Raw genomic sequence first — 14,005 nt, 5'->3', positions numbered from 1 at the left:
AAATTCATCCATTTCTTCTAGATTTTCTAATTTAATTGAATATAGGCTTTCAAAGTAGTGCCTGATGATTCCTTGGATTTCCCTGTTGTTTGCAGTTATCTCCCCTTTTTATTTTCTGATTTCATTAATTTGGTTCCTTTTCCCTCCTCATTTTAGTCAGATTTGTGAGGAGTTTGTCAATCTTTTTTATTTTTTTCAAAGAATCAGCTTTTTGTTTCATTGATTCTTTGTATGGTATTTTTGTCTCTATTTCATTAATTTTGGCCCTTATTTGCATTATTTCTCTCCTTCTGTTTTGAGTTTTAGCTTGTTCTTGTTTTTCTAGGAGTTCTAGTGCAGTATTAGGTCATTTATTTGAGATCTTTCTTTGTTTTTAATATATGCACTCATGGCTAAAATCTCTCCTCTTAGTACTACCTTTGCTGTGTCCCACAAGTTCTGATAGGTTATGTTTCCATTTTTATTGAATTCCAGGTAATTTTAAACTTCTTTCCTATTTCTTCTATAACCCATTGATCATTGAGCAATGTGTTGTTCAGCCTGTAATTGTTTGTGTATTTTCTGTTGCTTGTTTTGTTGTTGAGTTCTAGCTTTATTGCCTTGTGATCATATAGTATGCAGGTGTTATTTCAGCTTTCTTATATTTTTTGAGACTTGCTTTGTGCCCTAAGATATGGTCTATTTTTAAGAAACTTCCATTGATTGCTGAGAAGAATGTACATTGTGCTGTTGCAGGATTGAGTACTCTGTAGATATCTGTTAGCTCCATGACATCTATGGTGTCATTTAGTTCTAGAATTTCTTTGTGGATTTTTTTGTCTGTATGACCCATCTGTTGATGATAGAGCAGTATTAAAATCTCCCACTACCACTGTGTTGGGGTCTTTCTGTGATTTTTAGTCCTTTAGTGTATGTTTTAGTTGGGTCACCAACATTGAGTGTACATAAGTTAGTAATTGGCATTTCCTCTTGTATTGTTCCTTTTATTAGTATGAAGTGACCTTGTTTGTCTCTTCTGAATAATTTAGGTTTGAAGTCCACTTTGTTTTATGTAAGTATTGCTACTCCTGCCTATTTTCAGGGGCCATTAGCTTGGTAACTCTTCTTCCACCCTTCCTAAGACAGCCTTTGTTTCTGTCAATAAGGTGGGTTTTTGTAAACACCAGATTGTTGGGGCTTCCTTTTTAACACAGCTTGCCAAACGGTGTCTTGTGATAGCTAAGTTGAGTCCATTAATATTCAGTGTTGAGATTGAGAAGTATGTGGGGATTCCTGCCATTTAGTCATTTTTGTTTTTTAAAGGTTTGAGTGTGTTCAGTCACTCTCTTAATACTTGTGCGTTTTTCTCATGAGATTTAATACTTCCCATCCTTTTGTGGTTATGTTTGTTTTCATCTTCTCTGTGTAGGAATTCTTTCAGGATTTTCTGTAGTGGTGATTTGGTGGTCATATATTGTTTTAGCTTGTTTATCATGGAAGTCTTTTATTCCTCCTCCTCAAAATTTTATCAATTTTGAATGATAGTTTTTTCATATAGAGTATCCAAGGACTGCAAATGTTTTCTTTCAGTGATTGAAATACTTTCCTCCATGTCCTTCTTGCACTTAAGGTTTCTGTTGAGAAATCTGCTATAATTTTGAAGGGTTTACCTCTCTATGTTATTTGGTTTTTCTCTCTTACAGCCTTAAATGTTCTTTTTTTGTTCTCTGTGATAGTTGTTTTAATGATAATATGCTATGGACAGGTTCTTGGGTTATGTCTGTTTGGTGTCCCAGAAGCTTCCTTAACGCCATCTCTTTCTCAATATTTGGGAAATTTTCTGCTATTATTTTGTTGAATATATTATGCATCCCTTTGGCTTGCACCTTTTCTCCTTCTTTGATGTACTTGATTTGCAGGTTTGGTCTTTTAATGGAGTTGCTGAGTTCTTGCATATTCCTTTCTCAGTTCTTGAGTCTTTTGTCTAAGAATTCTTCTGTTTTTTCTTTAATATCTGTCATGTCTTTGAGCCCTGAGATTACAGCTTCCACTTGTTCTAGTCTGCTAGAATGGCTTTCAACTGTATTCTTCTCCCCATGCTTCTATTTTGTTCCAATGTTCCTATGTTATTCAGTTCTTATCTATAAAAATATGACAATATTGAATAACCAGGTACATATATCTTTTCACGTCTGTGCTATGTGCATAGGGGTAACTTATCAAAGGGAATTGCTGAATTATATGTGTGTATGTTTTGATGGAAGTTATATTAATTTATAATTCCATAAAAGGTGCTTAAAAGCTACTTTTGCTGAGGTGTACTGACTCCTTCTTGGGCTCGAATTAACTGAAGGTAAGAAGTAGATGCTTGTGAAGCCCCCTTTTCCATAGAAAGGAAAAGATCAAATTGACAGTGGGGAAAATGTAACCAGGACTGCAAAAGGGAAAAACTTTGGGAGATTAGTAAGACCTGGTTAAGATAAGAATTTTAGAAATTTTTTTCTTTATTAATTTATTCATATATGCATACATTGTTTGAGCCATTTCTCCCCCCTTACCCCACCCCCTTCCTCTCCCCCTCACCCCCCTTGCTTTCCAGGCAGAACCTCTTCTACCCTCTTCTCCAATTTTGTTGATGAATAGACATAAGCAATAATAAAAAAGACGTAGCAGTTTTGCTAGTTTGAGGTAAGAATAGCTATACAGAGAGATTCCTAGCATTGCTTCCATGCACATGTGCATCACAACCCAAATTATTTCATATCTACCAGACCTCTTCACTACTTCCCGGTCACCTTCCCATAGTGACCTCTGTCATTTTAAGGTTACTATATTAGCTCCTCTGCAGTGGGCACATCCAACACCTTCAAGTTTTGGGTTTCTTACCTTTCCCTATTCCTCCTGTATGTGTCCTCCCCTTAACGTGTGACCAATGTCTAACAATATTGCATTTGTTGTAGATCTAAAGTCTGCATATGAGTGAGAACATATGATTTTTGGCTTTCTGAGCCAGGATAACTTTGCTTACAATGATGCTCTCCAGTTCCATCCATTTACTTGAGAATGATAAGACTTCATTCTTCTTCTTGGCTGAGTAAAATTCCATTGTGTATGAATATCAGTTTCTTAATCCATTCATCAGTAGTGGGGCATCTTGGCTGTTGCCATAACAGCGATATTGTGAATATCACTGCAATAAACATGAGTGTGCAGGTGCCTCAGTCTTTTGGGTATATCCCCAGGAGTGGGATTGCTGGATCATATGGCAGATCTATGTTTAGTTTTTTAAGAAGCCTCCATATTGGTTTCCAGAGTGGTTGCACTAGCTTGCATTCACACCAGCAATGTATGAGGGTTCCTTTTCCCCACACCCTGGCCAACCTTTGTTGTTGGTGGTGTTTTTGAAGACACACCTACTTTTACATTTTAACTTTATAATAGCAGTTTAAGAACCACCCTAAAGATGTTTACATACATATATGCACAAAATCACAGAGAAATGTTTTAATTTAGTCATGCCAAAATTTTCAATTTAAGCACATATTTTTATTTCTTAAGGAAAAAAAGCAACAAAAACCTGGCTGCAAGAACCTGTTGATGTTTTTCTGAGATTACAGTTTTTGCCCAATGCCTGAAAGATTAATGTATTTAAAAAGATCATATTAATAATCATATTAACTTACAGTACTCTCAGACTTTTTAGTCAAGGGTTAGTTACAATTCTCTGTAGGGATAACAAGATGGATCTGGGCTTATTTTTTTTAATTCTTTTTATTTATTTTTTTTATTTCTGTGCTGGGTGGGGGTACATTGTGGCATTTACAAAAGTTCTTACAATACATCAAATAATAGACCTCCTTAAACTTCCTAGGTTTCTTGCCCCCCACCCCTTTATATTGTCCCTAACTCATGATCTGGAGTGTCCTAAGTTAGGATCCTTGCCCTTTATTTCTCATCTTTCCCTGAGGGCATAAAAAGGGGACACAAAAGGCAGACTTGCCCAGCTCAGAAAGCAAACCTCATGCCTGAGGTCCAGGCAGACATTACACCAGCAGAGTTGGGCCACTATGCAAGCTGCCTGGATGGGTTACAATGGAGACTCAGGGAGTCACTCTCCTGCTTCTCCTCTCATAGTTTTGTCATTGGGAGAAGCAGGAGCAGGGAGGAGGGAAGGCACCTATCCAAAGATTTACTCCAAGACTATAAAGCTAAATATATATATATATATATATATATATATATATATATATATATATATATGACATCTGTAAAACTGTGGTCCTGTTGCTGGCTCCTTTGTATGCTTAATGTATTTGCATTTCTAATGTGTGTAAGTCTTCTAAAATATAAAGTTCAAGAAAATGCTATATAAAATTAAAATGGTTAGTGATGCTAGCCTTTTACAGGTTTGTGTGCATGTATTCCTAAGTGTAACAAGGAGAGCTTAATGGTGCTGATATAATGCTGTCAATTATAATTGTTATCCTAAAATACCACATATAATGTAAAATAGACCATTCTGTCACTTGCTAAACTATTGTTGTTTTTTACTTTTAACCATGGCTATTCTGAGTATTTGTCAGTGCAGTTCTGATTCTTCTGGAGCATTTACAGTCAAACCTATGGAAAATGACTCTGACAAGTACTTATCTGTCAACCAAGTCAGTTTTTTTTTAACATTTGCTTTTGTTGGTCTTATATTGTCCTGACAAAACTTTGTAACTATTGTCTGTTAAGATTCTGGAGAAGTGTACCTTCTAACAAAAGCCTAACCATTTATGAGATGCCAAGGTATCTGTAGGACAGACAAAATCAGACTTAAAATCACTCCAGGTAAGCCTAGCCTAAGAGCTGCTGTCTATTGCTTATATTTGGCCAAAAAATGGTTTTATTGGCACTGACTCCCATCTGACCGATTACTTCCCTTCCAACATGGGACCAGATTAGGCCATCTGGTCTTGCTGATCCTGATGGGAGGGTGGGGTTCCAGGGGGAACCAGAATGCCTAACCAGAAAAATCTTCAGTGAAAACTGTTCTAAAAGAAACAGTTTGGAGAAAACTTGCTCAAACAGAGTGTAAGTGTGGGGGGACTGTCAAAATCCAGAGTCACTTGTGCAAGACGTTTCAAAAATTAACCAAAGCAAAGTGATTTAAAGAAGGGGTTCTTATGCATGTATGGGTATATGACGTGAAAGCTCTTCCAGGCATCACTGGGAGAAGGCAAACTCATTTTGGGCCAAGACCAAAAATGAAAACAAATGACAATATCTATTGTTTCCAGACATGCCCTTTCAATAGTTCCTCTTTGTGTTCTCTTTTATGTTCCTAGTTTTAGGTTTCAACAGGTATTTTGTTTTCTTGCTTGTTTACTTGTATTTGTCCACTTCTTGTGGACTGGCTTATTACAACCCAAGAAAAGTACAAAACCAGACTGGAATTTCCTCAAGATTGAGGAATTTTCTAGCATAACTGGTGAATGTAATGGATTCTTACAATCTGCTTTTTGCTAAGATGAACTGACTCCTTACTTGGGCCCACAAATTAGCTAAAGGCAGGAAGCAATTAGACAATTAGACAATTGCAATGCCCCTTTTCCATAGAAATGGGCAGTGGGAAAAACGTAACTGGGACTACAAAAGAAAATGTTTTGCATCAGCTTGCATGCTGGCCAGGATGCTCTACTTGGTCAAAGTGTCATTTTCTTCCCTTCCCTTCCCTTCCCTTCCCTCCCCTCCCCTCCCCTCCCCTCCCCTCTTTTCTTTCTCTCTCTCTCTCTCAGAATTAAGCCCCTGAACTCCCCCTTTAAAAAGTGGACACTTTCAGAGCTTTGAGATGGACTCTCCCTCTTTTCATCTGATGTATAATAAACTATGTATAATAAACTATATTTGCTGTTCCTCAAAACCCTGCTCATGTTATTTGTGAATTGGCACTGAGGGGACTGGCTTTCCATTAATATTCAGGCACCTCTGTTTTTGGAACAGTGTTGTAATCAAGTCAATTCAATTAAAGCCGAGTATAGCAAGTTGATGTACCAATAAGAACCAAGGAGAAGAGTCCTGGCACAGGAAGATAGAAGATGCATTTATACACTTTATCCAAATCTGAGTATCTGCACTTAAAAGAGAAAGTCTTGTGATCTTGTAGGGACACCTTTCTCTGCCTAAGCTTACCTGTCCCCTAGGTCCTGCCCAGCACTCTAAAACATTTGCCTTCTTCATTGTGAGTTGTGTATAAACAGCCCTTTAGTAATTACATCATAAACCACATTCCTTTATTGAGATTCAGTCAACTTTAATCCCATTTGTTCTGTAAGAGGTTGTAAAATAAACCACAACTTGAACATATATAAAACCCTCTGAATGAATATCATCTAACTCTTGGGGACTCTTGTTCTAGAAACTGCTGTTGTTTTTGGTCCCCCAGGGACTCATAATTGCTAAGTTGGAGTTGCAATTCTAAACTCTTTATTCCCCTTCTGAGCTTCTTTTGCACATTCATGTATCTTTTACTTCATTCCTTTTGCCCAATAATAGATTTTTGCATTGTACCAGTTTTCAATTGGTTTTACTCCATTTTAATTTGGGACTGTCTAGAACTATGTAGAGTCTATGACTAGGTGTTTTCATTTTGCAAAAGCTGAGGCTCTACATTTGATAAGCAGATGGACTAGGCTAGAAAATCTGTCAATTTAACACTCCATGTTTGAGACTTAGAAAGGTTAATATATATGAAAAAACAGGTTTTTATCAGTCACTAGTACAGAGGTTTCCTGTGCTTACCCTGACTGCAGGGGTACTTATTAGTTTTCCCTTGAGTACATTCATTTACATAAATCTTATTACACTTCTCTGCTGATAGAAATTTTTCTCTTACCATGTTATGTATGAGGAAGGTGATGAACTTTGGGGAGGTACAGCCACAGGAGGCCCTTCTTTTGCTCAGGATTCCTCCAGCTTCCCTTATGCAGATGGCTGTAATATCCCCCTTTCCTATCACCACATTGGTCAGCTTTCACCTCATTCTAAGATCTTTGTTTTCTCTTTGACATTCTTCCCTTCCTATACCTGGTTTGTAGCTCATACTTGGCCACCTCCTAGCTACTTCACTGCAGTTCAAGGTTCCAATTGTCTTTGGCATACATTTGCCTGGGATGCCTTTATCTCCATCTGTCATTGGTGTTTGTCCCTCCCCCTTTCAATCCAGCCTTCTCTTGACTTGGCACACATTACCACCCCTCTCTATCCTTTCTGTCAGATTCCCATCTCCTTGCTAGCTGACCCTTTATGTTCAGTTTCTCAGGGCTCCTATGCATGGCTTTGTTTCTTTATTCCTTCCCTTCTTCCTTCTCCATTTTTGACAAAGTGCTTCTTAAAATGTATTTTCTTCACCTACCTCCCCTTTTTTCAAAAATTTGCAGATTTTTGAAATTGTCCTGAGGCAATCTCACTTATCTTAGTATAGTAATTACATTAAATATGCCATCAAAATTTTTATTTTGAGGGAATGTTTGATTTTAAAAAGTTCTCTGGAAGGCTGGGCATGATGGTTCACACCTATAATCCCAGCTACTCAGGAGGCAGGAATCAGGAACTTGGTTCCAGGCCAGGCCTGGCAAAAAGTCAGCAAGACCCCATCTCAACCAATAAGACAGGTGTAATGGCACACACCTGTAATCCCCCAAGGAAAGATATAGGATTGAGGTCAGAACCTACTTGAAAAATAAAAGGTGGGTGCATGGGCTCATGATTGAGAACCTGCTGAGCAAGTGCAAAGCCTGAGTTCAAACACCATTACCACCAAAAAAAGTTCTTTGTTACTGAAATTTGGAAATATCAATTTTGATGCTGGTCAGGTCATTTAAAGGTCTGAACTTTGAGGAAAATTATTGGAAATTTAGTTTTACTTTCACATGACAGTCCCTGAAGGTAATTGAAATGTAACTTTCTTTTGAATAATCTTTCCTTTGCAAATGGAAATTGTACATACACAGAGCAGAATTAATGTCTGCTTTTTAAATTTTTTTCTTTAAGTTAGATTTCTGGAAAATCTTATGGTTTGTATTTTGTGGCATGAAAACTGTGCTCCATTTTAATTGGGAAATTAAACAGTAAACTCAACTTTTTTCATGGCTTGAAAAAAAGAGCAATAAGAAATGTGAATTAGGCAGTCAGCACACACATACACACAAGAGCAATTTTTGAGCAGTGAAAAAGTGGGAGGGCCCCAGAGCACATGAGCCTGGCCAAGTTCAGCAGCAGCAACTGCTGTTCTTGCAACTCTGCCACAAGGCAATGGGAGAACATCCAACAGCTAATCAATTCTATTGCTGACCCTCGGTACACCCCAACCTTCTTTGGAAGGCTGGGCATGGTGGTTCACACCTGAAATCCCAGCTACTCAGGAGGCACATGTGCAAATATGTATGTAAATGTCACAATGAGACCTTTTTGTACAATTAATATACACTAATTTTGAAAAGAGAGAAAGAATAATGTTTTTAAAAAATTTAAACAAAGAAAGTAGGACTGGTCATTCATTGAATAAATACATTAGCAAATAATAACACTTGTGTGCAACATTAGTGTTGAGTACAGCCTAGGTTGAATTCTGCCCTCACAAAGCTTACAGTTGGGAGGTACATTTGCAGATAAATTAGTATGAGTGTTGTGATGAAAGCACAATCCATGTGTAATGGAGACATAAGAGGATGCCATGGTATGGGTACTGCTGCCACTGATTGGAGCCTGTCCCTGTATTGAGGGCTTGAATGATATGCCTCTTTTATTCAGATCCATCTTGTAAGTAGAAGCTTTGGTAGGCTAATTAACTCCAAGAAAGTAAGACAATAAATAGTAGTGTCTGTAGATTCAAGGTCATGAACATTTTGTGATATATTCCCAGGTATACTTGTCCTCTCTAATCATCCCCATCACTGTATATAATTGTTATGATTTGGATCTTAAATGTCCCAAAGTCCATATATTATAAAGTCACCAACTTGTGGCACTAGATGGTAATGGAACCCTTAGTAGGTAGAGCCTAGTGGAAGGAAAAGGAAGTTAGGTCATAATGGGTGGGCCCTTGAAGTCAATATTAGGATACATGTTCCTTCTTCTGCATTCTTCCTCCTCCTCTTCTTCTTCCTCTCTCTCTCCCTCCTTCTTTTCTCTCTCCCCCACCCCAGGTTTACATGGAATGAGCACTTTCCTCCACCACACACTCCCACCATGATATATTTTGCCACAGGGCCAAAGGCAACAGGACAAAGTGACCATGGACTGACACTTCTAAATCTGTGAGCAAAAATAAATGTTTCCATCTTATAAGTTCATTTTCTAGGGTATTTTGTTATAGCAATGGAAAGCTAATACAATAATAAAAGAAGGGAGTCTGGAGTCATTTTGTATGAAGGACACACAGTCATGATTTCATAAGCCATACCACCATGTAAGTGATATACCATAGGGATTTGGTCTAAGGAGTTCCTTTTGGTGTATTTTCTCTCAATTCCCCTTATATTCAGGAATCAGCCAACTGTGTATCTAGAGACTCTGTTTACTCTGCTGAGCATTACAGAAACTGGATGCCAGACTTACTGTCACCCAGGAAAGATGATACTCCCACAATTCACTTTTCTGTGTGCTACGTATTATAGCCGACAGCCTCTAGTTTCTGCCTTGATGTTCTCAACTGTGAGGAAAGTGGATCTATCTCAGGTCAGTTGAAGGTAAGAATAATTTCCTCAGTGTTTGCTCTTCAAACAGGTCTTTCACTGAAAAGAAACATGCCCACCAGGACACATTTGTGCACACTAGTGCAAGCTCTGAGACTTTGTCCTTGTAGCCAGCATGGTAATAGGTTGTACTGCCCTTACTCCCCTTTCCTTCCTTTTCAGGATTGCAAGGCTTGTGTTTGTGATAACACCAAGTTGGGGTTATGAATACTGGTCAGGCAGGTTGGAGGAAACCTATTTCTCTTTGAAGCAAAGGAGTGATTCAATAGGTAAGTTTTGCTGAGTGTGTTAGTACACACCAATAATCTCAGCACTGAGGGCAGCCTGGGCTACCCAGCAAGACACTGTCTTAAAAGGGGGGGAAAGGGAGGAAGTCAGATCCTGCCTTCTTCCAGAAAGGATCCATGAGGACACAGGGCAATCTCCTTCAGGATAAATGACACTGGGGCCCAAGAAGATGTCTGTCCTGTTTCAGATGTGGCTCTTGATATGGGTGCAAATAAAAAGGCAGACCGCATCCCCTGCTCCATGTGTCCTAGTAAGGAAATTCCATAGTTCTAAATTTGGAAGTGAACATGCTTTTATTTAAAGACTAAAAAAATTATTTTTTTTAGTCCATCAGATTTTAAGTACAGAAGCTCTGAGAATAAGGCTAAGAACTTACCTTTCTGAAAAATTGATGGATCATAACTACAAATGTAAAGAGAACTTCCTTTAAGCAATGCTAGACTGTTTCCATTTCAATTCCTAAAAATGAATTTGATATACATATACATATATATGTATATATGTATTTGTGTTTCTGATCCCTTATTTAATTATCTTTTGAAAAATCATCATCACATACTTCTGATATTGAGTTTCCAGGAAAAAAAATATGCTGGACAAGAAAACTATGACTGGAAAATGTTTTGGTTGACCATTGATATAAACCAAACATCTGTGTTAAAAGTAACAAAATTTCAGCATCATTTTGGTGTTAAAAAAAAAAACCTGAAAGTTTTCATCTTTTGTGAGTTTTGTCCCCCTATGTTTGCTAGTTATAGCAGTGAAGGCACTTTATTTTTTCCTTATGATTACTGATTCAATCTGTTGTATTTAGGCTTCTAAAAATGGAAACAACACCCCACCATCACCAAAGAAAGGGTAAACCTTACAGAAAATTGCACTTATGTGAACAACTTCTCACTTTTGCTTTGAGCATAAATACTGACTGATTCTAAGTTCAAATGGTAGCACTCTGTATCTGATTATGAAAATACTATCTTTTATAAACCCACCCATATTACATTGTTTGCATAGTCTTCAACCAACTCTTTCTCCTCCATTTTTCTTCTTTTTAAATCTTCTTTGGCTATCAAATTCACATGGATTCCTTATAGTTTATCAACAATGCCTTTTCTGTTTCATGTTTTCCAAATTGTTTTTCTATTATGTTGACTTCTCAGGGCAACTGGGAAAAGTTAATGAGCCATGGAAGGAGGCAAAGTGGCCTCCACTGTATTTAGGTGTTTTGAACTAGTTTACCATAACCAAGTATAAGTAAACATAAAGATGTCTGTGGATTTAGTATTTTTAATTTTGGTATAGAAGGAGAATCGAGACAACCTAAAGGATGAAAAAGCTAGTGAGGTAGTGGTGCATGCCTATAATCCCAGAACTCAGGTGCCTGAGGAAAGAGGATGAGGCCAGCTAGAGATATGTAGTGAGTTCAAGATCCTGTTTCAGCATTTCCCCCAAAATCGGACAAGGCAAGGGTGCCCACTCTCCCCAATCCTATTCAACACAGTCCTAGAATTCCTAGCCAGACAATAAGGCAAGAAGTAATAAAAATAATACAAATAGTTAAAGAAACTTTCAAAGTATCCCTATTTGCAGACATGTTCCTATACCTCAAAGATCTAAAAAACTCTACCCAAAACTCCTAGACACCATAAACAGCTTCAGCAATGTAGCAGGATACAAAATCAACTTACAAAAATCAGTAGCCTTTCTATACACCAACAATGAACAAATTGAGAAAGAATATATGAAAACAATTCCATTTACAATAGCCTCAAAAAAAAATCAAATATCTAGGAGCAAAGTTAACAGAGGAGGAGAATGACCTCTACAAGGAGAACTACAAACCTCTGAAGAAAGAGATTCAGGAAAACTACAGAAGGTGGAAAGATTTCCAGTACTTATGGATTGGTAGAATCAACATAGTAAAAATGGCTATAATTGCCAAAAGCAATCTACATGTTCAACGCAATTCCCATCAAAATCCCAGAAATTGAAAAATCTAACCTAAAGTTCATTTGTAAACACAAGAGACCATGAATACCCAAGGCAATAGTCAGCAAAAAGAGCAATGCCTGACTTCAAACTACATTACAGAGCCATAGCAACAAAAACAGCATGGTACTGGCACTAAAACAGATATGAAGACCAGTGGAACAGAATAGAGGACCTGGATATGAATCTACACAGCTATGCCCACCTTATTTTTGACAAGGCACCAAAAATATATGATGGAGAATAAACACTCTCTTCAACAAATGTTGATGGGAAAAGTGGTTATCAACTCAAAATGGATCAAGGACCTATATATTAGACCCAAAACTCTGAAGTTAGTACAGGAAAGAACAGAGAATACTCTGGAAGCAATAGGTAGAGAAAAGAATTCCTCATTAGAACTCCAGCAGCCCAGCAACTAAGAGAAAGGATGGACAAATGGGACTACATGAAATCAAAAAGCTTCTGCATAACAAAAGAAAAGGTCTCTAAACTGGAGAGACCACCCACAGAGTGGGAGAAAATATTTGCTGGCTGTACATCGGACAAGGACTGATAACCAGAACATACAGGGAGCTCAAAAAATTAAATTCTCCCAAAATCAATGAACCAATAAAGAAGTGGGCAACTGAACTAAACAGAACTTTTTCAAAGGAAGAAATCCAAATGGCCAAAAATACACATGAAAAAACGCTCACCATCCCTGGCCATAAAAGAAATGCAAATCAAAACCACACTAAGATTCCACCTCACTCCTGTTAGAATAACTATTATCAAAAACACCACCAACAACAAATGATGGTGAGGATGTGGGGGAAAAGGAACCCTCATACACTGTTGGTGGGAATGTAAGCTAGTACAACCACTTTGGAAAACAATATGGAGGCTTCTTAAAAAACTAAACATAGATCTGCCATATGATCCAGTAATACCACTCCTAGGGATATACCTAAAGGAAGGAGACTAAGGTTATTCCAAAGGCTTCTGCACACCCATGTTTACTGCAGCACTATTCACAATAGCCAAGCTATGGAAACAGCCAAGATGCCCCACTACTGACGAATGGATTAAGAAAATGTAGCATTTACACACAATGGAATTTTACTCAGTCACAAAGAAGAATGAAATTTTGTCATTAGCAAGTAAATGGATAGAACTGGAGAACACCATATTAAGTGAAGTTAGCCAGGCTCAGAAGGCCAAAAATCATATGTTCTCCCTCATATGCAGATTATAGATCTAAAACAAATGCAGTAATATTATTGGACATGGGTCACACACTAAGGGGAGAACGTGTACATGAGGAATAGGGAAAGGGAAGGAAACCTAAAACTTGAACATGTTTGATGTGCCTACTATAGAGGAGCTAATAAAGTAATCTTAAACTGACAACCACTATGGGAAGGTGACCAGAAGTAGTAAAGAGGTCTGGTAGAGATGAACCAACTCAGGTTGTAATATACTTGAGCATGGAAGCAATGCTAGGAATCTTTCTGTATAACCACCTTTATCTCAAGCTAGCAAAAATACTATGTCTTTCTTATTATCTCTTATGTTTTCTCTTCAACAAAATTGGAGAAGAGGGGCAGAACCTGTTCTGCCTGGAAGCGAGGGGGTTGGGGGTGGAGAAGGCTGGGGGACAAGGGGGAGAGATGGCCCAAACAATGTATACACATATGAATAAATGTAAAAACAATTTTAAAAAATTTCTAAAGAATTATCAAAGAGAAAAAAAAAAGATTCTCTTTCAAAAAAAAAGGAGAGAAAGGAGTGGGGGAGAAAGCAGAAAAGAGGAAATAGGTTTCACAATATGAGAGAATTTTTCTCAAGGTGCTTTTCTTCTCCTCTTTCTTCTTCCTATCCTCCTCTGGCCCCACTTCCTCCCCTCTCCTCCAACATCTCTTCATCTTTTTCTTTCTATTCATCCTCTTGACATGGGTAATTTTCCCTGATTACCAAAAGGAGATGGTGCTCCCGTGACTGGCAGTGGAGACAGAGAGGATTGTATGTTA

This window comes from Castor canadensis, chromosome 7 (genome assembly GCF_047511655.1).
Source record: "Castor canadensis chromosome 7, mCasCan1.hap1v2, whole genome shotgun sequence".
NCBI lineage: Eukaryota > Metazoa > Chordata > Mammalia > Rodentia > Castoridae > Castor > Castor canadensis.
This window is presented reverse-complemented; position numbering follows the sequence as displayed.